Source organism: Oncorhynchus mykiss, unplaced genomic scaffold (assembly GCF_013265735.2).
Source record: "Oncorhynchus mykiss isolate Arlee unplaced genomic scaffold, USDA_OmykA_1.1 un_scaffold_401, whole genome shotgun sequence".
Classification (NCBI taxonomy): Eukaryota; Metazoa; Chordata; class Actinopteri; order Salmoniformes; family Salmonidae; genus Oncorhynchus; species Oncorhynchus mykiss.
The window spans coordinates 87,501-110,497 of NW_023493848.1; the positions used below are offsets into that span (position 1 = coordinate 87,501).

General features: G+C 43.0%; 26 non-coding genes across 26 annotated transcripts; all 26 read left to right on the forward strand.

Moving 5' to 3' along the window:
* The first annotated feature begins 1,647 nt into the window (after positions 1-1,647).
* On the forward strand, positions 1,648-1,729 carry trnal-aag. Its single transcript has one exon. It is a non-coding gene; the product is annotated as a tRNA-Leu (tRNA).
* Positions 1,730-2,465: 736 nt separating this feature from the next.
* Positions 2,466-2,547, forward strand: trnal-uag. The gene has a single exon. It is a non-coding gene; the product is annotated as a tRNA-Leu (tRNA).
* Positions 2,548-3,293: 746 nt separating this feature from the next.
* On the forward strand, positions 3,294-3,375 carry trnal-uag. The gene has a single exon. It is a non-coding gene; the product is annotated as a tRNA-Leu (tRNA).
* A 737-nt stretch (positions 3,376-4,112) lies between these two features.
* trnal-uag lies at positions 4,113-4,194 on the forward strand. The gene has a single exon. It is a non-coding gene; the product is annotated as a tRNA-Leu (tRNA).
* A 742-nt stretch (positions 4,195-4,936) lies between these two features.
* On the forward strand, positions 4,937-5,018 carry trnal-uag. The gene has a single exon. It is a non-coding gene; the product is annotated as a tRNA-Leu (tRNA).
* Positions 5,019-5,755: 737 nt separating this feature from the next.
* Positions 5,756-5,837, forward strand: trnal-uag. Its single transcript has one exon. It is a non-coding gene; the product is annotated as a tRNA-Leu (tRNA).
* Positions 5,838-6,574: 737 nt separating this feature from the next.
* On the forward strand, positions 6,575-6,656 carry trnal-uag. Its single transcript has one exon. It is a non-coding gene; the product is annotated as a tRNA-Leu (tRNA).
* A 737-nt stretch (positions 6,657-7,393) lies between these two features.
* On the forward strand, positions 7,394-7,475 carry trnal-uag. The gene has a single exon. It is a non-coding gene; the product is annotated as a tRNA-Leu (tRNA).
* A 742-nt stretch (positions 7,476-8,217) lies between these two features.
* trnal-uag lies at positions 8,218-8,299 on the forward strand. The gene has a single exon. It is a non-coding gene; the product is annotated as a tRNA-Leu (tRNA).
* A 733-nt stretch (positions 8,300-9,032) lies between these two features.
* On the forward strand, positions 9,033-9,119 carry trnal-aag. The gene has a single exon. It is a non-coding gene; the product is annotated as a tRNA-Leu (tRNA).
* Positions 9,120-9,855: 736 nt separating this feature from the next.
* Positions 9,856-9,937, forward strand: trnal-aag. Its single transcript has one exon. It is a non-coding gene; the product is annotated as a tRNA-Leu (tRNA).
* A 733-nt stretch (positions 9,938-10,670) lies between these two features.
* Positions 10,671-10,752, forward strand: trnal-uag. Its single transcript has one exon. It is a non-coding gene; the product is annotated as a tRNA-Leu (tRNA).
* A 739-nt stretch (positions 10,753-11,491) lies between these two features.
* Positions 11,492-11,573, forward strand: trnal-uag. Its single transcript has one exon. It is a non-coding gene; the product is annotated as a tRNA-Leu (tRNA).
* A 736-nt stretch (positions 11,574-12,309) lies between these two features.
* Positions 12,310-12,391, forward strand: trnal-uag. The gene has a single exon. It is a non-coding gene; the product is annotated as a tRNA-Leu (tRNA).
* Positions 12,392-13,128: 737 nt separating this feature from the next.
* trnal-uag lies at positions 13,129-13,210 on the forward strand. The gene has a single exon. It is a non-coding gene; the product is annotated as a tRNA-Leu (tRNA).
* A 736-nt stretch (positions 13,211-13,946) lies between these two features.
* trnal-uag lies at positions 13,947-14,028 on the forward strand. Its single transcript has one exon. It is a non-coding gene; the product is annotated as a tRNA-Leu (tRNA).
* A 737-nt stretch (positions 14,029-14,765) lies between these two features.
* On the forward strand, positions 14,766-14,847 carry trnal-uag. The gene has a single exon. It is a non-coding gene; the product is annotated as a tRNA-Leu (tRNA).
* A 737-nt stretch (positions 14,848-15,584) lies between these two features.
* trnal-aag lies at positions 15,585-15,666 on the forward strand. Its single transcript has one exon. It is a non-coding gene; the product is annotated as a tRNA-Leu (tRNA).
* Positions 15,667-16,402: 736 nt separating this feature from the next.
* trnal-aag lies at positions 16,403-16,484 on the forward strand. The gene has a single exon. It is a non-coding gene; the product is annotated as a tRNA-Leu (tRNA).
* A 714-nt stretch (positions 16,485-17,198) lies between these two features.
* On the forward strand, positions 17,199-17,280 carry trnal-aag. The gene has a single exon. It is a non-coding gene; the product is annotated as a tRNA-Leu (tRNA).
* Positions 17,281-18,337: 1,057 nt separating this feature from the next.
* trnal-aag lies at positions 18,338-18,419 on the forward strand. Its single transcript has one exon. It is a non-coding gene; the product is annotated as a tRNA-Leu (tRNA).
* Positions 18,420-19,156: 737 nt separating this feature from the next.
* On the forward strand, positions 19,157-19,238 carry trnal-aag. The gene has a single exon. It is a non-coding gene; the product is annotated as a tRNA-Leu (tRNA).
* Positions 19,239-19,974: 736 nt separating this feature from the next.
* trnal-aag lies at positions 19,975-20,056 on the forward strand. Its single transcript has one exon. It is a non-coding gene; the product is annotated as a tRNA-Leu (tRNA).
* A 735-nt stretch (positions 20,057-20,791) lies between these two features.
* Positions 20,792-20,873, forward strand: trnal-uag. Its single transcript has one exon. It is a non-coding gene; the product is annotated as a tRNA-Leu (tRNA).
* Positions 20,874-21,609: 736 nt separating this feature from the next.
* trnal-uag lies at positions 21,610-21,691 on the forward strand. Its single transcript has one exon. It is a non-coding gene; the product is annotated as a tRNA-Leu (tRNA).
* Positions 21,692-22,418: 727 nt separating this feature from the next.
* Positions 22,419-22,500, forward strand: trnal-uag. Its single transcript has one exon. It is a non-coding gene; the product is annotated as a tRNA-Leu (tRNA).
* The last annotated feature ends 497 nt before the right edge of the window (positions 22,501-22,997 follow it).

Genomic DNA, 22,997 nt, shown 5'->3' on the forward strand with positions numbered 1-22,997 from the left:
GTCCAGAGAACTGGATTTAAGGACCCAGTCTTTCAGAGGTGTCGGTTCAAAGTCCACCACTGCAACTTTTTCTCAACAGAAAACTGTAATGTAATTTCAAACAAGGCCACCAAGGACACCGGACAAATAAAGGGAATCCAGCCTTTACCCTAATTCCCACGTCTATTATTGCAATTATCTGCCGTGTTTTTCTAATTCAATCTGCTTCAGACATAAAAGCAGAAACTAATTCTAAGTTTATACGATGAAAGAAAGAGCAACATCAGATAAATTAAGATTTTTAGAAAGAGAATCAAAAAAAGATGAAGGACGCAAGAGCAACATGAGATACATAAAGATTTTAAAGAAGAAAATGAAAAAGAAGACTAAAATACAAGGGAGTGCAGACGCTCTGGGTAACTGACGAGAAAGTGTGAAAACCTGAAGTAGAGCTGGGTAGTGTGGCCGAGCGGTCTAAGGCGCTGGATTAAGGCTCCAGTCTCTAAGGAGGCGTGGGTTCAAATCAAGGACCAAGGACACCGGACAAATAAAGGGAATCCAGCCTTTACCCTAATTCCCAGGTCTGTTATTGCAATTATCTGCCGTGTTTTTCTAATTCAATCTGCTTCAGACATAAAAGCAGAAACTAATTCTAAGTTTACAAGATGGAAGAAAGAGCAACATCAGATAAATTAAGATTTTTAGAAAGAGAATCAAAAAAAGATGAAGGACGCAAGAGCAACATGAGATACATAAAGATTTTAAAGAAGAAAATTAAAAAGAAGACTGAAATACAAGGGAGTGCAGACGCTCTAGGTAACTGACGAGAAAGTGTGAATATTTTGCCAGAGCTGGGTAGTGTGGCCGTGCGGTCTAAGGCGCTGGATTAAGGCTCCAGTCACTAAGGAGGCGTGGGTTCAAATCCATCCACTGCCATCTTTATTGAGTTTGTATGCGCAAGCTATCACATGTTCTGCATTATTTCAGCGTTTTTACTTTCATGCAGGGCCGTGCAAGGGAGAAAATAATCAATGTTGTGCGGATGGGGTTCCAACTCAATAGTGTAGTCCATCGCCTTAACCAACCAGCCACCAAGTCCTGTTCTCTCACGGTGGCAGTTGCACCTCCTACCGGTGGTTGTTCACGTCAAATCCTTGATTGGAAAAAAGGAAAGTTGTGATGGTCTGTGGGACGACCCAGCAGTCCATTTTAACAGTTGGTACTGTGGGCGAGCTGTCCAGAGAACTGGATTTAAGGACCCAGTCTTTCAGAGGTGTCGGTTCAAAGTCCACCACTACAACTTTTTCTCAACAGAAAACTGTAATGTAATTTCAAACAAGGCCACCAAGGACACCGGACAAATAAAGGGAATCCAGCCTTTACCCTAATTCCCACGTCTATTATTGCTATCATCTGCCGTTTTTTTCTAATTCAATCTGCTTCAGACATAAAAACAGAAACCAATTCTAAGTTTATACGATGAAAGAAAGAGCAACATCAGATAAATTAAGATTTTTAGAAAGAGAATCAAAAAAAGATGAAGGACGCAAGCGCAACATGAGATACATAAAGATTTTAAAGAAGAAAATGAAAAAGAAGACTAAAATACAAGGAAGTGCAGACGCTCTAGGTAACTTACGAGAAAGTTTGGAAATCGTGCCAGAGCTGGGTAGTGTGGCTGAGCGGTCTAAGGCACTGGATTAAGGCTCCAGTCTCTAAGGAGGCGTGGGTTCAAATCCCACCACTGCCATCTTTATTGAGTTTGTTTGCGCAAGCTATCACATGTTCTGCTTTATTTCAGTGTTTTTACTTTCATGCAGGGCCATGCAAGGGAGAAAAGAAGCAATGTTGTGTGTCACGGATGGGGTTCCAACTCAATAGTGTAGTCCATCACCTTAACCAACCAGCCACCAAGTCCTGTGCCCCCACGGTGGCAGTTGCACCTCCTACCGGTAGTTGTTCACGTCAAATCCTTGATTGGAAAAAAGGAAAGTTGTGATGGTCTGTGCGATGACCAAGCAGTCTATTTTAACAGTGGGAACTGTGGCCAAGCTGTCCAGAGAACTGGATTTAAGGACCCAGTCTTTCAGAGGTGTCGGTTCAAAGTCCACCACTGCAACTTTTTCTCAACAGAATACTGTAATGTAATTTCAAACAAGGCCACCAAGGACACCGGAAAATAAAGGGAATCCAGCCTTTACCCTCATTCCCACGTCTATTATTGCAATTATCTGCCGTGTTTTTCTAATTCAATCTGCTTCAGACATAAAAGCAGAAACTAATTCTAAGTTTATACGATGGAAGAAAGAGCAACATCAGATAAATTAAGATTTTTAGAAAGAGAATCAAAAAAAGATGAAGGACGCAAGAGCAACATGAGATACATAAAGATTTTAAAGAAGAAAATTAAAAAGAAGACTGAAATACAAGGGAGTGCAGACGCTCTAGGTAACTGACGAGAAAGTGTGAATGTTTTGCCGGAGTTGGGTAGTGTGGCCGAGTGGTCTAAGGCGCTGGATTTAGGCTCCAGTCTCTAAGGAGGCGTGGGTTCAAATCCCACCACTGCCATCTTTATTGAGTTTGTTTGCGCAAGCTATCATGTTCTGTACATGTTCTGCTTTATTTCAGCGTTTTTACTTTCATGCAGGGCCATGCAAGGGAGAAAAGAAGCAATGTTGTGTGTCACGGATGGGGTTCCAACTCAATAGTGTAGTCCATCGCCTTAACCAACCAGCCACCAAGTCCTGTGCCCCCACGGTGGCAGTTGCACCTCCTACCGGTGGTTGTTCACGTCAAATCCTTGATTGGAAAAAAGGAAAGTTGTGATGGTCTGTGCGACGATCAAGCAGTCCATTTTAACAGTGGGAACTGTGGCCGAGCTGTCCAGAGAACTGGATTTAAGGACCCAGTCTTTCGGAGGTGTCGGTTCAAAGTCCACCACTACAACTTTTTCTCAACAGAAAACTGTAATGTAATTTCAAACAAGGCCACCAAGGACACCGGACAAATAAAGGGAATCCAGCCTTTACCCTAATTCCCACGTCTATTATTGCTATTATCTGCCGTGTTTTTCTAATTCAATCTGCTTCAGACATAAAAGCAGAAACTAATTCTAAGTTTATACGATGAAAGAAAGAGCAACATCAGATAAATTAAGATTTTTAGAAAGAGAATCAAAAAAAGATGAAGGACGCAAGAGCAACATGAGATACATAAAGATTTTAAAGAAGAAAATTAAAAAGAAGACTGAAATACAAGGGAGTGCAGACGCTCTAGGTAACTGACGAGAAAGTGTGAATGTTTTGCCGGAGTTGGGTAGTGTGGCCGAGTGGTCTAAGGCGCTGGATTTAGGCTCCAGTCTCTAAGGAGGCGTGGGTTCAAATCCCACCACTGCCATCTTTATTGAGTTTGTTTGCGCAAGCTATCACATGTTCTGCTTTATTTCAGCGTTTTTACTTTCATGCAGGGCCATGCAAGGGAGAAAAGAAGCAATGTTGTGTGTCACGGATGGGGTTCCAACTCAATAGTGTAGTCCATCGCCTTAACCAACCAGCCACCAAGTCCTGTGCCCCCACGGTGGCAGTTGCACCTCCTACCGGTGGTTGTTCACGTCAAATCCTTGATTGGAAAAAAGGAAAGTTGTGATGGTCTGTGCGACGATCAAGCAGTCCATTTTAACAGTGGGAACTGTGGCCGAGCTGTCCAGAGAACTGGATTTAAGGACCCAGTCTTTCGGAGGTGTGGGTTCAAAGTCCAACGCTGCAACTTTTTCTCAACAGAAAACTGTAATGTAATTTCAAACAAGGCCACCAAGGACACCGGACAAATAAAGGGAATCCAGCCTTTACCCTAATTCCCACGTCTGTTATTGCAATTATCTGCCGTGTTTTTCTAATTCAATCTGCTTCAGACATAAAAGCAGAAACTAATTCTAAGTTTATACGATGGAAGAAAGAGCAACATCAGATAAATTAAGATTTTTAAAAAGAGAATCAAAAAAAGATGAAGGACGCAAGAGCAACATGAGATACATAAAGATTTTAAAGAAGAAAATGAAAAAGAAGACTAAAATACAAGGAAGTGCAGACGCTCTAGGTAACTGATGAGAAAGTGTGAATATTTTGCCAGAGCTGGGTAGTGTGGCCGAGCGGTCTAAGGCGCTGGATTTAGGCTCCAGTCTCTAAGGAGGCGTGGGTTCAAATCCCACCACTGCCATCTTTATTGAGTTTGTTTGCGCAAGCTATCACATGTTCTGCGTTATTTCAGGGTTTTTACTTTCATGTCGACCATGCAAGGGAGAAAAGAAGCAATGATGTGTGTCACGGATGGGGTTCCAACTCAATAGTGTAGTCCTTCGCCTTAACCAACCAGCCACCAAGTCCTGTGCCCCCGCGGTGGCAGTTGCACCTCCTACCGGTGGTTGTTCACGTCAAATCCTTGATTGGAAAAAAGGAAAGTTGTGATGGTCTGTGGGACGACCCAGCAGTCCATTTTAACAGTGGGTACTGTGGCCAAGCTGTCCAGAGAACTGGATTTAAGGACCCAGTCTTTCGGAGGTGTCGGTTCAAAGTCCACCGCTGCAAGTTTTTCTCAACAGAAAACAGAAAACTGTAATGTAATTTCAAACAAGGCCACCAAGGACACCGGAAAATAAAGGGAATCCAGCCTTTACCCTAATTCCCACGTCTGTTATTGCAATTATCTGCCGTGTTTTTCTAATTCAATCTGCTACAGACATAAAAGCAGAAACGAATTCTAAGTTTATACGATGGAAGAAAGAGCAACATCAGATAAATTAAGATTTTTAAAAAGAGAATCAAAAAAAGATGAAGGACGCAAGAGCAACATGAGATACATAAAGATTTTAAAGAAGAAAATGAAAAAGAAGACTAAAATTCAAGGAAGTACAGACGCTCTAGGTAACTGACAAGAAAGTGTGGAAATCTTGCCAGAGCTGGGTAGTGTGGCCGAGCGGTCTAAGGCGCTGGATTTAGGCTCCAGTCTCTAAGGAGGCGTGGGTTCAAATCCCACCGCAGCCATCTTTATTGAGTTTGTTTGCGCAAGCTATCACATGTTCTGCTTTATTTCAGCGTTTTTACTTTCATGCAGGGCCATGCAAGGGAGAAAAGAAGCAATGTTGTGTGTCACGGATGGGGTTCCAACTCAATAGTGTAATCCATCGCCTTAACCAACCAGCCACCAAGTCCTGTGCCCCCGCGCTGGCAATTGCACCTCCTACTGGTGGTTGTTCATGTCAATTCCTTGATTGGAAAAAAGGAAAGTTGTGATGGTCTGTGCGACGACCAAGCAGTCCATATTAACAGTGGGAACTGTGGCCGAGCTGTCCAGAGAACTGGATTTAAGGACCCAGTCTTTCGGAGGTGTCGGTTCAAAGTCCACCGCTGCAACATTTTCTCAACAGAAAACTGTAATGTAATTTCAAACAAGGCCACCAAGGACACCGGACAAATAAAGGGAATCCAGCCTTTACCCTAATTCCCACGTCTGTTATTGCAATTATCTGCCGTGTTTTTCTAATTCAATCTGCTTCAGACATAAAAGCAGAAACGAATTCTAAGTTTATACGATGGAAGAAAGAGCAACATCAGATAAATTAAGATTTTTAAAAAGAGAATCAAAAAAAGATGAAGGACGCAAGAGCAACATGAGATACATAAAGATTTTAAAGAAGAAAATGAAAAAGAAGACTAAAATTCAAGGAAGTACAGACGCTCTAGGTAACTGACAAGAAAGTGTGGAAATCTTGCCAGAGCTGGGTAGTGTGGCCGAGCGGTCTAAGGCGCTGGATTTAGGCTCCAGTCTCTAAGGAGGCGTGGGTTCAAATCCCACCACTGCCATCTTTATTGAGTTTGTTTGCGCAAGCTATCACATGTTCTGCTTTATTTCAGCGTTTTTACTTTCATGCAGGGCCATGCAAGGGAGAAAAGAAGCAATGTTGTGTGTCACGGATGGGGTTCCAACTCAATAGTGTAGTCCATCGCCTTAACCAACCAGCCACCAAGTCCTGTGCCCCCGCGCTGGCAATTGCACCTCCTACTGGTGGTTGTTCATGTCAATTCCTTGATTGGAAAAAAGGAAAGTTGTGATGGTCTGTGCGACGACCAAGCAGTCCATATTAACAGTGGGAACTGTGGCCGAGCTGTCCAGAGAACTGGATTTAAGGACCCAGTCTTTCGGAGGTGTCGGTTCAAAGTCCACCGCTGCAACATTTTCTCAACAGAAAACTGTAATGTAATTTCAAACAAGGCCACCAAGGACACCGGACAAATAAAGGGAATCCAGCCTTTACCCTAATTCCCACGTCTGTTATTGCAATTATCTGCCGTGTTTTTCTAATTCAATCTGCTTCAGACATAAAAGCAGAAACGAATTCTAAGTTTATACGATGGAAGAAAGAGCAACATCAGATAAATTAAGATTTTTAAAAAGAGAATCAAAAAAAGATGAAGGACGCAAGAGCAACATGAGATACATAAAGATTTTAAAGAAGAAAATGAAAAAGAAGACTAAAATTCAAGGAAGTACAGACGCTCTAGGTAACTGACAAGAAAGTGTGGAAATCTTGCCAGAGCTGGGTAGTGTGGCCGAGCGGTCTAAGGCGCTGGATTTAGGCTCCAGTCTCTAAGGAGGCGTGGGTTCAAATCCCACCACTGCCATCTTTATTGAGTTTGTTTGCGCAAGCTATCACATGTTCTGCTTTATTTCAGCGTTTTTACTTTCATGCAGGGCCATGCAAGGGAGAAAAGAAGCAATGTTGTGTGTCACGGATGGGGTTCCAACTCAATAGTGTAGTCCATCGCCTTAACCAACCAGCCACCAAGTCCTGTGCCCCCGCGCTGGCAATTGCACCTCCTACTGGTGGTTGTTCATGTCAATTCCTTGATTGGAAAAAAGGAAAGTTGTGATGGTCTGTGCGACGATCAAGCAGTCCATTTTAACAGTGGGAACTGTGGCCGAGCTGTCCAGAGAACTGGATTTAAGGACCCAGTCTTTCGGAGGTGTGGGTTCAAAGTCCAACGCTGCAACTTTTTCTCAACAGAAAACTGTAATGTAATTTCAAACAAGGCCACCAAGGACACCGGACAAATAAAGGGAATCCAGCCTTTACCCTAATTCCCACGTCTGTTATTGCAATTATCTGCCGTGTTTTTCTAATTCAATCTGCTTCAGACATAAAAGCAGAAACTAATTCTAAGTTTATACGATGGAAGAAAGAGCAACATCAGATAAATTAAGATTTTTAAAAAGAGAATCAAAAAAAGATGAAGGACGCAAGAGCAACATGAGATACATAAAGATTTTAAAGAAGAAAATGAAAAAGAAGACTAAAATACAAGGAAGTGCAGACGCTCTAGGTAACTGATGAGAAAGTGTGAATATTTTGCCAGAGCTGGGTAGTGTGGCCGAGCGGTCTAAGGCGCTGGATTTAGGCTCCAGTCTCTAAGGAGGCGTGGGTTCAAATCCCACCACTGCCATCTTTATTGAGTTTGTTTGCGCAAGCTATCACATGTTCTGCGTTATTTCAGGGTTTTTACTTTCATGTCGCCCATGCAAGGGAGAAAAGAAGCAATGATGTGTGTCACGGATGGGGTTCCAACTCAATAGTGTAGTCCTTCGCCTTAACCAACCAGCCACCAAGTCCTGTGCCCCCGCGGTGGCAGTTGCACCTCCTACCGGTGGTTGTTCACGTCAAATCCTTGATTGGAAAAAAGGAAAGTTGTGATGGTCTGTGGGACGACCCAGCAGTCCATTTTAACAGTGGGTACTGTGGCCAAGCTGTCCAGAGAACTGGATTTAAGGACCCAGTCTTTCGGAGGTGTCGGTTCAAAGTCCACCGCTGCAAGTTTTTCTCAACAGAAAACAGAAAACTGTAATGTAATTTCAAACAAGGCCACCAAGGACACCGGAAAATAAAGGGAATCCAGCCTTTACCCTAATTCCCACGTCTGTTATTGCAATTATCTGCCGTGTTTTTCTAATTCAATCTGCTACAGACATAAAAGCAGAAACGAATTCTAAGTTTATACGATGGAAGAAAGAGCAACATCAGATAAATTAAGATTTTTAAAAAGAGAATCAAAAAAAGATGAAGGACGCAAGAGCAACATGAGATACATAAAGATTTTAAAGAAGAAAATGAAAAAGAAGACTAAAATTCAAGGAAGTACAGACGCTCTAGGTAACTGACAAGAAAGTGTGGAAATCTTGCCAGAGCTGGGTAGTGTGGCCGAGCGGTCTAAGGCGCTGGATTTAGGCTCCAGTCTCTAAGGAGGCGTGGGTTCAAATCCCACCACTGCCATCTTTATTGAGTTTGTTTGCGCAAGCTATCACATGTTCTGCTTTATTTCAGCGTTTTTACTTTCATGCAGGGCCATGCAAGGGAGAAAAGAAGCAATGTTGTGTGTCACGGATGGGGTTCCAACTCAATAGTGTAGTCCATCGCCTTAACCAACCAGCCACCAAGTCCTGTGCCCCCGCGCTGGCAATTGCACCTCCTACTGGTGGTTGTTCATGTCAATTCCTTGATTGGAAAAAAGGAAAGTTGTGATGGTCTGTGCGACGACCAAGCAGTCCATATTAACAGTGGGAACTGTGGCCGAGCTGTCCAGAGAACTGGATTTAAGGACCCAGTCTTTCGGAGGTGTTGGTTCAAAGTCCACCGCTGCAACATTTTCTCAACAGAAAACTGTAATGTAATTTCAAACAAGGCCACCAAGGACACCGGACAAATAAAGGGAATCCAGCCTTTACCCTAATTCCCACGTCTGTCATTGCAATTATCTGCCGTGTTTTTCTAATTCAATCTGCTACAGACATAAAAGCAGAAACTAATTCTAAGTTTATACGATGAAAGAAAGAGCAACATCAGATAAATTAAGATTTTTAGAAAGAGAATCAAAAAAAGATGAAGGACGCAAGAGCAACATGAGATACATAAAGATTTTTAAAGAAGAAAATGAAAAAGAAGACTAAAATACAAGGAAGTACAGACGCTCTAGGTAACTGACAAGAAAGTGTGGAAATTTTGCCAGTGCTGGGTAGTGTGGCCGAGCGGTCTAAGGCGCTGGATTAAGGCTCCAGTCTCTAAGGAGGCGTGGGTTCAAATCCCACCCCAGCCATCTTTATTGAGTTTTTTTGCGCAAGCTATCACATTTTCTGCTTTGTTTCTGGGTTTTTACTTTCATGTCGCCCATGCAAGGGAGAAAAGAAGCAATGTTGTGTGTCACGGATGGGGTTCCAACTCAATAGTGTACTCCATCACCTTAACCAATCAGCCACCAAGTCCTGTGCTCTCGCTGTGGCAGTTGCACCTACTACCGGGGGTTGTTCACGTCAAATCCTTGATTGGAAAAAAGGAAAGTTGTGATGGTCTGTGCGACGACCAAGCAGTCCATATTAACAGTGGGAACTGTGGCCGAGCTGTCCAGAGAACTGGATTTAAGGACCCAGTCTTTCGGAGGTGTCGGTTCAAAGTCCACCGCTGCAACATTTTCTCAACAGAAAACTGTAATGTAATTTCAAACAAGGCCACCAAGGACACCGGACAAATAAAGGGAATCCAGCCTTTACCCTAATTCCCACGTCTGTTATTGCAATTATCTGCCGTGTTTTTCTAATTCAATCTGCTTCAGACATAAAAGCAGAAACTAATTCTAAGTTTATACGATGGAAGAAAGAGCAACATCAGATAAATTAAGATTTTTACAAAGACAATCAAAAAAAGATGAAGGACGCAAGAGCAACATGAGATACATAAAGATTTTAAAGAAGAAAATGAAAAAGAAGACTAAAATACAAGGAAGTGCAGACGCTCTAGGTAACTGAAGAGAAAGTGTGAATGTTTTTCCAGAGCTGGGTAGTGTGGCCGAGCGGTCTAAGGCGCTGGATTAAGGCTCCAGTCTCTAAGGAGGCGTGGGTTCAAATCCCACCACTTCCATCTTTATTGAGTTTTTTTGCGCAAGCTATCACATTTTCTGCTTTGTTTCAGGGTTTTTACTTTCATGTCACCCATGCAAGGGAGAAAAGAAGCAATGTTGTGTGTCACGGATGGGGTTCCAACTCATTAGTGTAGTCCATCACCTTAACCAATTAGCCACCAAGTCCTGTGCTCTCGCTGTGGCAGTTGTACCTCCTACCGGGGGTTGTTCACGTCAAATCCTTGATTGGAAAAAAGGAAAGTTGTGATGGTCTGTGTGACGACCAAGCAGTCAGTTTTAACAGTGGGAACTGTGGCCGAGCTGTCCAGAGAACTGGATTTAAGGACCCAGTCTTTCGGAGGTGTCGGTTCAAAGTCCACCGCTGGAACTTTTTCTCAACAGAAAACTGTAATGTAATTTCAAACAAGGCCACCAAGGACACCGGAAAATAAAGGGAATCCAGCCTTTACCCTAATTCCCACGTCTGTTATTGCAATTATCTGCCGTGTTTTTCTAATTCAATCTTCTTCAGACATAAAAGCAGAAACTAATTCTAAGTTTATACGATGGAAGAAAGAGCAACATCAGATAAATTAAGATTTTTAAAAAGAGAATCAAAAAAAGATGAAGGACGCAAGAGCAACATGAGATACATAAAGATTTTAAAGAAGAAAATGAAAAAGAAGACTAAAATACAAGGGAGTGCAGACGCTCTTTCTCTGACGAGAAAGTGTGAATGTTTTGCCGGAGTTGGGTAGTGTGGCCGAGCGGTCTAAGGCGTTGGATTTAGGCTCCAGTCTCTAAGGAGGCGTGGGTTCAAATCCCACCATTGCCATCTTTATTGAGTTTGTTTGCGCAAGCTATCACATGTTCTGCTTTATTTCAGCTTTTTTTACTTTCATGCAGGGCCATGCAAGGGAGAAAAGAAGCAATGTTGTGTGTCACGGATGGGGTTCCAACTCAATAGCGTAGTCCATCGCCTTAACCAACCAGCCACCAAGTCCTGTGCCCCCGCGGTGGCAGTTGCACCTCCTACCGGTGGTTTATCACGTCAAATCCTTGATTGGAAACAAGGAAACTTGGGCTGGGCTGTGCGATGACCCAGCAGTCCATTTTAACAGTGGGTACTGTGGCCGAGCTGTCCAGAGAACTGGATATAAGGACCCAGTCTTTCAGAGGTGTCGGATCAAAGTCCACCACTGCAACTTTTTCTCAACAGAAAACTGTAATGTAATTTCAAACAAGGCCACCAAGGACACCGGACAAATAAAGGGAATCCAGCCTTTACCCTAATTCCCACGTCTGTTATTGCTATTATCTGCCGTGTTTTTCTAATTCAATCTGCTTCAGACATAAAAGCAGAAACTAATTCTAAGTTTATACGATGGAAGAAAGAGCAACATCAGATAAATTAAGATTTTTAAAAAGAGAATCAAAAAAAGATGAAGGACGCAAGAGCAACATGAGATACATAAAGATTTTAAAGAAGAAAATTGAAAAAGAAGACTAAAATACAAGGAAGTGCAGACGCTCTAGGTAACTGACGAGAAAGTCTGGCAATCTTGCAAGAGCTGGGTAGTGTGGCAGAGTGGTCTAAGGCGCTGGATTTAGGCTCCAGTCTCTAAGGAGGCGTGGGTTCAAATCCCACTGCTGCCATCTTTATAGAGTTTGTTTGCGCAAGCTATCACATGTTCTGCTTTATTTCAGCGTTTTTACTTTCATGCAGGGCCATGCAAGGGAGAAAAGAAGCAATCTTGTGTGTCACGGATGGGGATCCGACTCAATAGTGTAGTCCATCGCCTTAACCAACCAGCCACCAAGTCCTGTGCCCCCGCAGTGGCAGTTGCACCTCCTACCGGTGGTTGTTCACGTCAAATCCTTGATTGGAAAAAAGGAAAGTTGTGATGGTCTGTGCGACGACCAAGCAGTCCATTTTAACAGTGGGAACTCTGGCCGAGCTGTCCAGAGAACTGGATTTAAGGACCCAGTCTTTCGGAGGTGTCGGTTCAAAGTCCACCGCTGCAAGTTTTTCTCAACAGAAAACTGTAATGTAATTTCAAACAAGGCCACCAAGGACACCAGAAAATAAAGGGAATCCAGCCTTTACCCTAATTCCCACGTCTGTTATTGCAATTATCTGCCGTGTTTTTCTAATTCAATCTGCTTCAGACATAAAAGCAGAAACTAATTCTAAGTTTATACGATGGAAGAAAGAGCAACATCAGATAAATTAAGATTTTTTAAAAGAGAATCAAAAAAAGATGAAGGACGCAAGAGCAACATGAGATACATAAAGATTTTAAAGAAGAAAATGAAAAAGAAGACTAAAATACAAGGGTGTGCAGACGCTCTAGGTAACTGACGTGAAAGTGTGAATATTTTGCCAGAGCTGGGTAGTGTGGCCGAGTGGTCTAAGGCGCTGGATTTAGCCTCCAGTCTCTAAGGAGGCGTGGGTTCCAATCCCACCACTGCCATCTTTATTGAGTTTGTTTGCGCAAGCCATCACATGTTCTGCTTTATTTCAGCGTTTTTACTTTCATGTAGGGCCATGCAAGGGAGAAAAGAGGCAATGTTGTGTGTCACGGATAGGGTGCCAACTCAATAGTGTAGTCCATCGCCTTAACCAACCAGCCACAAAGTCCTGTGCCCCCGCGGTGGCAGTTGCACCTCTTACCGGTGGTTTATCACGTCAAAGCCTTGATTGGAAACAAGGAAACTTGGGCTGGGCTGTGCGATGACCCAGCAGTCCATTTTAACAGTGTGAACTGTGGCCGAGCTGTCCAGAGAACTGGATTTAACGACCCAGTCTTTCGGAGGTGTGGGTTCAAAGTCCACCGTTGCAACTTTTTCTCAACAGAAAACTGTAATGTAATTTCAAACAAGGCCACCAAGGACACCGGACAAATAAAGGGAATCCAGCCTTTACCCTAATTCCCACGTCTGTTATTGCAATTATCTGCCGTGTTTTTCTAATTCAAATTGCTTCAGACATAAAAGCAGAAACTAATTCTAAGTTTATACGATGGAAGAAAGAGCAACATCAGATAAATTAAGATTTTTAAAAAGAGAATCAAAAAAAGATGAAGGACGCAAGAGCAACATGAGATACATAAAGATTTTAAAGAAGAAAATGAAAAAGAAGACTAAAATACAAGGAAGTGCAGACGCTCTAGGTAACTGACGAGAAAGTGTGGAAATCTTGCAAGAGCTGGGTAGTGTGGCCGAGCGGTCTAAGGCGCTGGATTTAGGCTCCAGTCTCTAAGGAGGCGTGGGTTCAAATCCCACTGCTGCCATCTTTATAGAGTTTGTTTGCGCAAGCTATCACATGTTCTGCTTTATTTCAGCGTTTTTACTTTCATGCAGGGCCATGCAAGGGAGAAAAGAAGCAATCTTGTGTGTCACGGATGGGGATCCGACTCAATAGTGTAGTCCATCGCCTTAACCAACCAGCCACCAAGTCCTGTGCCCCCGCAGTGGCAGTTGCACCTCCTACCGGTGGTTGTTCACGTCAAATCCTTGATTGGAAAAAAGGAAAGTTGTGATGGTCTGTGCGACGACCAAGCAGTCCATTTTAACAGTGGGAACTCTGGCCGAGCTGTCCAGAGAACTGGATTTAAGGACCCAGTCTTTCGGAGGTGTCGGTTCAAAGTCCACCGCTGCAAGTTTTTCTCAACAGAAAACTGTAATGTAATTTCAAACAAGGCCACCAAGGACACCAGAAAATAAAGGGAATCCAGCCTTTACCCTAATTCCCACGTCTGTTATTGCAATTATCTGCCGTGTTTTTCTAATTCAATCTGCTTCAGACATAAAAGCAGAAACTAATTCTAAGTTTATACGATGGAAGAAAGAGCAACATCAGATAAATTAAGATTTTTTAAAAGAGAATCAAAAAAAGATGAAGGACGCAAGAGCAACATGAGATACATAAAGATTTTAAAGAAGAAAATGAAAAAGAAGACTAAAATACAAGGGTGTGCAGACGCTCTAGGTAACTGACGTGAAAGTGTGAATATTTTGCCAGAGCTGGGTAGTGTGGCCGAGTGGTCTAAGGCGCTGGATTTAGCCTCCAGTCTCTAAGGAGGCGTGGGTTCCAATCCCACCACTGCCATCTTTATTGAGTTTGTTTGCGCAAGCCATCACATGTTCTGCTTTATTTCAGCGTTTTTACTTTCATGTAGGGCCATGCAAGGGAGAAAAGAGGCAATGTTGTGTGTCACGGATAGGGTGCCAACTCAATAGTGTAGTCCATCGCCTTAACCAACCAGCCACAAAGTCCTGTGCCCCCGCGGTGGCAGTTGCACCTCTTACCGGTGGTTTATCACGTCAAAGCCTTGATTGGAAACAAGGAAACTTGGGCTGGGCTGTGCGATGACCCAGCAGTCCATTTTAACAGTGTGAACTGTGGCCGAGCTGTCCAGAGAACTGGATTTAACGACCCAGTCTTTCGGAGGTGTGGGTTCAAAGTCCACCGTTGCAACTTTTTCTCAACAGAAAACTGTAATGTAATTTCAAACAAGGCCACCAAGGACACCGGACAAATAAAGGGAATCCAGCCTTTACCCTAATTCCCACGTCTGTTATTGCAATTATCTGCCGTGTTTTTCTAATTCAAATTGCTTCAGACATAAAAGCAGAAACTAATTCTAAGTTTATACGATGGAAGAAAGAGCAACATCAGATAAATTAAGATTTTTAAAAAGAGAATCAAAAAAAGATGAAGGACGCAAGAGCAACATGAGATACATAAAGATTTTAAAGAAGAAAATGAAAAAGAAGACTAAAATACAAGGAAGTGCAGACGCTCTAGGTAACTGACGAGAAAGTGTGGAAATCTTGCAAGAGCTGGGTAGTGTGGCCGAGCGGTCTAAGGCGCTGGATATAGGCTCCAGTCTCTAAGGAGGCGTGGGTTCAAATCCCACCACTGCCATCTTTATTGAGTTTGTTTGTGCAAGCTATCACATGTTCTGCTTTATTTCAGCGTTTTTACTTTCATGTAGGGCCATGCAAGGGAGAAAAGAAGCAATGTTGTGTGTCAAGGATGGGGTTCCAACTCAATAGTGTAGTCCATCTCCTTAACCAACCAGCCACCAAGTCCTGTGCTCTCACGGTGGCAGTTGCACCTCCAACCGGTGGTTGTTCACGTCAAATCCTTGATTGGAAAAAAGGAAAGTTGTGATGGTCTGTGCGACGACCCAGCATTCCATTTTAACAGTGGGAACTGTGGCCGAGCTGTCCAGAGAACTGGATTTAAGGACCCAGTCTTTCAGAGGTGTCGGTTCAAAGTCCACCGCTGCAACTTTTTCTCAACAGAAAACTGTAATGTCATTTCAAACAAGGCCACCAAGGACACCGGACAAATAAAGGGAATCCAGCCTTTACCCTAATTCCCACGTTTGTTATTGCAATTATCTGCCGTGTTTTTCTAATTCAATCTGCTTCAGACATAAAAGCAGAAACTAATTCTAAGTTTATACGATGGAAGAAAAAGCAACATCAGATAAATTAAGATTTTTAAAAAGAGAATCAAAAAAAGATGAAGGACGCAAGAGCAACATGAGATACATAAAGATTTTAAAGAAGAAAATGAAAAAGAAGACTAAAATACAAGGAAGTACAGACGCTCTAGGTAACTGATGAGAAAGTGTAAATATTTTGCCAGAGCTGGGTAGTGTGGCCGAGCGGTCTAAGGCGCTGGATTAAGGCTCCAGTCTCTAAGGAGGCGTGGGTTCAAATCCCACCACTGCCATCTTTATTGAGTTTGTTCGCGGAAGCTATCACATGTTCTGCTTTATTTCAGCGTTTTTACTTTCATGTAGGGCCATGCAAGGGAGAAAAAAACAAATGTTGTGTGTCACGGATGGGGTTCCAACTCAATAGTGTAGTCCATCGCCTTAACCAACCAGCCACCAAGTCCTGTGCTCCCGCGGTGGCAGTTGTACCTCCTACCGGTGGTTGTTCACGTCAAAGCCTAGATTGTAAACAAGGAAAGTTGGCCTGCGCTGTCAGAAGACCTAGCAGTCCATTTTAACAGTTGGTACTGTGGCCAAGCTGTCCAGAGAACTGGATTTAAGGATCCAGTCTTTCAGAGGTTTGGGTTCAAAGTCCACCGCTTTAACTTTTTCTCAACAGAAAACTTTAATGCAATTTCAAGCAAGGACACCAAGGACACCAGAAAATAAAGGGAATCCAGCCTTTACCCTAATTCCCACGTCTGTTATTGCAATTATCTGCCGTGTTTTTCTAATTCAATCTGCTTCAGACATGAAAGCAGAAACTAATTCTAAGTTTATACGATGGAAGAAAGAGCAACATCAGATAAATTAAGATTTTTAAAAAGATAATCAAAAAAATATGAAGGACTCAAGAGCAACATGAGATACATAAAGATTTTAAAGAATAAAATGAAAAAGAAGACTAAAATACAAGGGAGTGCAGACGCTCTAGGTAACTGACGAGAAAGTGTGAATGTTTTGCCGGAGTTGGGTAGTGTGGCCGAGCGGTCTAAGGCGCTGGATTAAGGCTCCAGTCTCTAAGGAGGCGTGGGTTCAAATCCCACCACCGCCATCTTTATTGAGTTTGTTTCCGCAAGCTATCACATTTTCTGCTTTGTTTCAGGGTTTTTACGTTCATGTCGCCCATGCAAGGGAGAAAAGAAGCAATGTTGTGTGTCACGGATGGGGTTCCAACTCATTAGTGTAGTCCATCACCTTAACCAATTAGCCACCAAGTCCTGTGCTCTCGCTGTGGCAGTTGCACCTCCTACCGGGGGTTGTTCACCGTCAAATCCTTGATTGGAAAAAAGGAAAGTTGTGATGGTCTGTGCGATGACCCAGCAGTCCATTTTAACAGTTGGTACTGTGGCCAAGCTGTCCAGAGAACTGGATTTAAGGATCCAGTCTTTCAGAGGTTTGGGTTCAAAGTCCACCGCTTTAACTTTTTCCCAACAGAAAACTGTAATGTCATTTCAAATGAGGCCACCAAGGACACCGGAAAATAAAGGGAATCCAGCCTTTACCCTAATTCCCACGTCTATTATTGCAATTATCTGCCGTGTTTTTCTAATTCAATCTGCTTCAGACATAAAAGCAGAAACTAATTCTAAGTTTATACGATGGAAGAAAGAGCAACATCAGATAAATTAAGATTTTTAAAAAGAGAATCAAAAAAAGATGAAGGACGCAAGAGCAACATGAGATACATAAAGATTTTAAAGAAGAATATGAAAAAGAAGACTAAAAAAAAGAAGACTACTATAAGAAGAATATTTTGCCAAAGCTTGGTAGTGTGGCCGAGCGGTCTAAGGCGCTGGATTAAGGCTCCAGTCTCTAAGGAGGCATGGGTTCAAATCCCACCACTGCCATCTTTATTGAGTTTGTTTGCGCAAGCTATCACATGTTCTGCTTTATTTCAGTGTTTTTACTTTCATGCAGGGCCATGCAAGGGAGAAAAGAAGCAATGTTGTGCGTCGCGGATGGGGTTCCAGCTCAATAGTGTCCATCGCCTTAACCAACCAGCCACCAAGTCCTGTGCCCCCGCGGTGGCAGTTCCACCTCCTACCGGTGGTTGTTCACGTCAAATCCTTGACTGGAAAAAAGGAAAGTTGTGATGGTCTGTGGGACGACCCAGCAGTCCATTTTAACAGTTGGTACTGTGGCCGAGCTGTCCAGAGAACTGGATTTAAGGACCCAGTCTTTCGGAGGTGTCGGTTCAAAGTCCACCGCTGCAACTTTTTCTCAACAGAAAACTGTAATGTAATTTCAAACAAGGCCACCAAGGACACCGGACAAATAAAGGGAATCCAGCCTTTACCCTAATTCACACGTCTGTTATTGCAATTATCTGCCGTGTTTTTCTAATTCAATCTGCTTCAGACATGAAAGCAGAAACTAATTATAAGTTTATACGATGGAAGAAAGAGCAACATCAGATAAATTAAGATTTTTAAAAAGAGAATCAAAAAAAGATGAAGGACGCAAGAGCAACGTCAGATACATAAAGATTTTAAAGAAGAAAATGAAAAAGAAGACTAAAATACAAGGAAGTGCAGACGCTCTAGGTAACTGACGATAAAGTGTGGAAGCTTGCCAGAGCTGGGTAGTGTGGCCGAGCGGTCTTTTTATTTATTTTTTTTTATTTTACCTTTATTTAACCAGGCAAGTCAGTTAAGAACAAATTCTTATTTTCAATGACGGCCTGGGAACAGTGGGTTAACTGCCTGTTCAGGGGCAGAACGACAGATTTGTACCTTGTCAGCTCGGGGGTTTGAACTCACAACCTTCCGGTTACTAGTCCAACGCTCTAACCACTAGGCTACCCTGCCGTCTAAGGCGCTGGATTAAGGCTCCAGTCTCTAAGGAGGCGTGGGTTCATGACGCTCTAGGTAACTGACGAGAAAGTGTGGAAACTTGCCACAGCTGGGTAGTGTGGCCGAGCGGTCTAAGGCGCTGGATTAAGGCTCCAGTCTCTAAGGAGGCGTGGGTTCAAATCCCACCACTGCCATCTTTATTGAGTTTGTTTGCGCAAGCTATCACATGTTCTGCTTTATTTCAGCGTTTTTACTTTCATGTAGGGCCATGCAAGGGAGAAAAAAACAAATGTTGTGTGTCACGGATGGGGTTCCAACTCAATAGTGTAGTCCATCGCCTTAACCAACCAGCCACCAAGTCCTGTGCTCCCGCGGTGGCAGTTGTACCTCCTACCGGTGGTTGTTCACGTCAAAGCCTAGATTGTAAACAAGGAAAGTTGGCCTGGGCTGTCAGAAGACCTAGCAGTCCATTTTAACAGTTGGTACTGTGGCCAAGCTGTCCAGAGAACTGGATTTAAGGATCCAGTCTTTCAGAGGTTTGGGTTCAAAGTCCACCGCTTTAACTTTTTCCCAACAGAAAACTGTAATGCAATTTCAAGCAAGGCCACCAAGGACACCGGACAAATAAAGGGAATCCAGCCTTTACCCTAATTCCCACGTCTGTTATTGCAATTATCTGCTGTGTTTTTCTAATTCAATCTGCTTCAGACATAAAACCAGAAACTAATTCTAAGTTTATACGATGGAAGAAAGAGCAACATCAGATAAATTAAGATTTTTAAAAAGATAATCAAAAAAAGATGAAGGACTCAAGAGCCACATGAGATACATAAAGATTTTAAAGAATAAAATGAAAAAGAAGACTAAAATACAAGGGAGTGCAGACGCTCTAGGTAACTGACGAGAAAGTGTGAATGTTTTGCCGGAGTTGGGTAGTGTGGCCGAGCGGTCTAAGGCGCTGGATTAAGGCTCCAGTCTCTAAGGAGGCGTGGGTTCAAATCCCACCACTGCCATCTATATTGAGTTTGTTTGCGCAAGCTATCACATTTTCTGCTTTGTTTCAGGGTTTTTACTTTCATGTCGCCCATGCAAGGGAGAAAAGAAGCAATGTTGTGTGTCACGGATGGGGTTCCAACTCATTAGTGTAGTCCATCACCTTAACCAATTAGCCACCAAGTCCTGTGCTCTCTCTGTGGCAGTTGCACCTCCTACCGGGGGTTGTTCACGTCAAATCCTTGATTGGAAAAAAGGAAAGTTGTGATGGTCTGTGCGACGACCAAGCAGCCAATTTTAACAGTGGGAACTGTGGCCGAGCTGTCCAGAGAACTGGATTTAAGGACCCAGTCTTTCGGAGGTGTCGGTTCAAAGTCCACCTCTGCAACTTTTTCTCAACAGAAAACTTTAATGTAATTTCAAACAAGGCCACCAAGGACACCGGACAAATAAAGGGAATCCAGCCTTTACCCTAATTCCCACGTCTGTTATTGCAATTATCTGCCGTGTTTTTCTAATTCAATCTGCTTCAGACATGAAAGCAGAAACTAATTCTAATTCTAAGTTTATACGATGGAAGAAAGAGCAGATAAATTAAGATTTTTAAAAAGAGAATCAAAAAAAGATGAAGGACGCAAGAGCAACATGAGATACATAAAGATTTTAAAGAAGAAAATGAAAAAGAAGACTAAAATACAAGGAAGTACAGACGCTCTAGGTAACTGACGAGAAAGTGTAAATATTTTGCCAGAGCTGGGTAGTGTGGCCGAGCGGTCTAAGGCGCTGGATTAAGGCTCCAGTCTCTAAGGAGGCGTGGGTTCAAATCCCACCACTGCCATCTTTATTGAGTTTTTTTGCGCAAGCTATCACATTTTCTGCTTTGTTTCTGGGTTTTTACTTTCATGTCGCCCATGCAAGGGAGAAAAGAAGCAATGTTGTGTGTCACGGATGGGGTTCCAACTCAATAGTGTAGTCCATCACCTTAACCAATCAGCCACCAAGTCCTGTGCTCTCGCTGTGGCAGTTGCACCTCCTACCGGGGGTTGTTCACGTCAAATCCTTGATTGGAAAAAAGGAAAGTTGTGATGGTCTGTGCGACAACCAAGCAGTCAATTTTAACAGTGGGAACTGTGGCCGAGCTGTCCAGAGAACTGGATTTAAGGACCCAGTCTTTCGGAGGTGTCGGTTCAAAGTCCACCGCTGGAACTTTTTCTCAACAGAAAACTGTAATGTAATTTCAAACAAGGCCACCAAGGACACCGGAAAATAAAGGGAATCCAGCCTTTACCCTAATTCCCACGTCTGTTATTGCAATTATCTGCCGTGTTTTTCTAATTCAATCTTCTTCAGACATAAAAGCAGAAACTAATTCTAAGTTTATACGATGGAAGAAAGAGCAACATCAGATAAATTAAGATTTTTAAAAAGAGAATCAAAAAAAGATGAAGGACGCAAGAGCAACATGAGATACATAAAGATTTTAAAGAAGAAAATGAAAAAGAAGACTAAAATACAAGGAAGTGCAGACGCTCTAGGTAACTGACGAGAAAGTGTGGAAATCTTGCCAGAGCTGGGTAGTGTGGCCGAGCGGTCTAAGGCGTTGGATTTAGGCTCCAGTCTCTAAGGAGGCGTGGGTTCAAATCCCACCACTACCATCTTTATTGAGTTTGTTTGCGCAAGCTATCACATGTTCTGCTTTATTTCAGCGTTTTTACTTTCATGCAGGGCCATGCAAGGGAGAAAAGAAGCAATGTTGTGTGTCACGGATGGGGTTCCAACTCGATAGTGTAGTCCATCGCCTTAACCAACCAGCCACCAAGTCCTGTGCCCCCGCGGTGGCAGTTGCACCTCCTACCGGTGGTTGTTCATGTCAATTCCTTGATTGGAAAAAAGGAAAGTTGTGATGGTCTGTGCGACGACCAATCATTCCATTTTAACAGTGGGAACTGTGGCCGAGCTGTCCAGAGAACTGGATTTAAGGACCCAGTCATTCGGAGGTGTCGTTTCAAAGTCCACCGCTGCAACTTTTTCTCAACAGAAAACTGTAATGTAATTTCAAACAAGGCCACCAAGGACCCCGGAAAATAAAGGGAATCCAGCCTTTACCCTAATTCCCACATCTGTTATTGCAATTATCTGCCGTGTTTTTCCAATTCAATCTGCTTCAGACATAAAAGCAGAAACTAATTCTAAGTTTATACGATGAAAGAAAGAGCAACATCAGATAAATTAAGATTTTTAAAAAGAGAATCAAAAAAAGATGAAGGACGCAAGAGCAACATGAGATACATAAAGATTTTAAAGAAGAAAATGAAAAAGAAGACTAAAATACAAGGAAGTGCAGACGCTCTAGGTAACTAACGAGAAAGTGTGAATAGTTCCCCAGAGCTGGGTAGTGTGGCCGAGCGGTCTAAGGCGCTGGATTTAGGCTCCAGTCTCTAAGGAGGCGTGGGTTCAAATCCCACCACTGCCATCTTTATTGAGTTTGTTTGCGCAAGCTATCACATGTTCTGCTTTTTTTCAGCGTTTTTACTTTCATGTAAGGGAGAAAAAAATCAATGTTGTGTGTCACGGATGGGGTTCCAACTCAATAGTGTAGTCCATCGCCTTAACCTACCAGCCACCAAGTCCTGTGCCCCCGCGGTGGCAGTTGCACCTCCTACCGGTGGTTGTTCACGTCAAAGACTAGATTGTAAACAAGGAAAGTTGGCCTGGGCTGTGCGAAGACCTAGCAGTCCATTTTAACAGTGGGAACTGTGGCCGAGCTGTCCAGAGAACTGGATTTAAGGACCCAGTCTTTCAGATGTGTGGGTTCAAAGTCCACCGCTTTAACTTTTTCTCAACAGAAAACTGTAATGTAATTTCAAACAAGGCCACCAAGGACACCGGACAAATAAAGGGAATCCAGCCTTTACCCTAATTCCCACGTCTGTTATTGCAATTATCTGATGTGTTTTTGTAATTCAATCTGCTTCAGACATAAAAGCAGAAACTAATTCTAAGTTTATACGATGGAAGAAAGAGCAACATCAGATAAATTAACATTTTTAGAAAGAGAATCAAAAAAAGATGAAGGACGCAAGAGCAACATGAGATACATAAAGATTTTAAAGAAGAAAATGAAAAAGAAGACTAAAATACAAGGGAGTGCAGACGCTCTAGGTAACTGATGAGAAAGTGTGGAAATCTTGCCAGAGCTGGGTAGTGTGGCCGAGCGGTCTAAGGCGCTGGATTTAGGCTCCAGTCTCTAAGGAGGCGTGGGTTCAAATCCCACCACTGCCATCTTTATTGAGTTTGTATGCGCAAGCTTTATTTCAGCGTTTTTACTTTCATGCAGGGCCGTGCAAGGGAGAAAAGAAGCAATGTTGTGTGTCACGGATGGGGTTCCAACTCAATAGTGTAGTCCATCGCCTTAACCAACCAGCCACCAAGTCCTGTGTTCTCACGGTGGCAGTTGCACCTCCTACCGGTGGTTGTTCACGTCAAATCCTTGATTGGAAAAAAGGAAAGTTGTGATGGTCTGTGCGACGACCAAGCAGTCCATTTTAACAGTTGGTACTGTGGCCGAGCTGTCCAGAGAACTGGATTTAAGGACCCAGTCTTTCGGAGGTGTCGGTTCAAAGTCCACCGCTTTAACTTTTTCTCAACAGAAAACTGTAATGTCATTTCAAACAAGGCAACCAAGGACACCGGACAAATAAAGGGAATCCAGCATTTACCCTAATTCCCACGTCTGTTATTGCAATTATCTGCCATGTTTTTCTAATTCAATCTGCTTC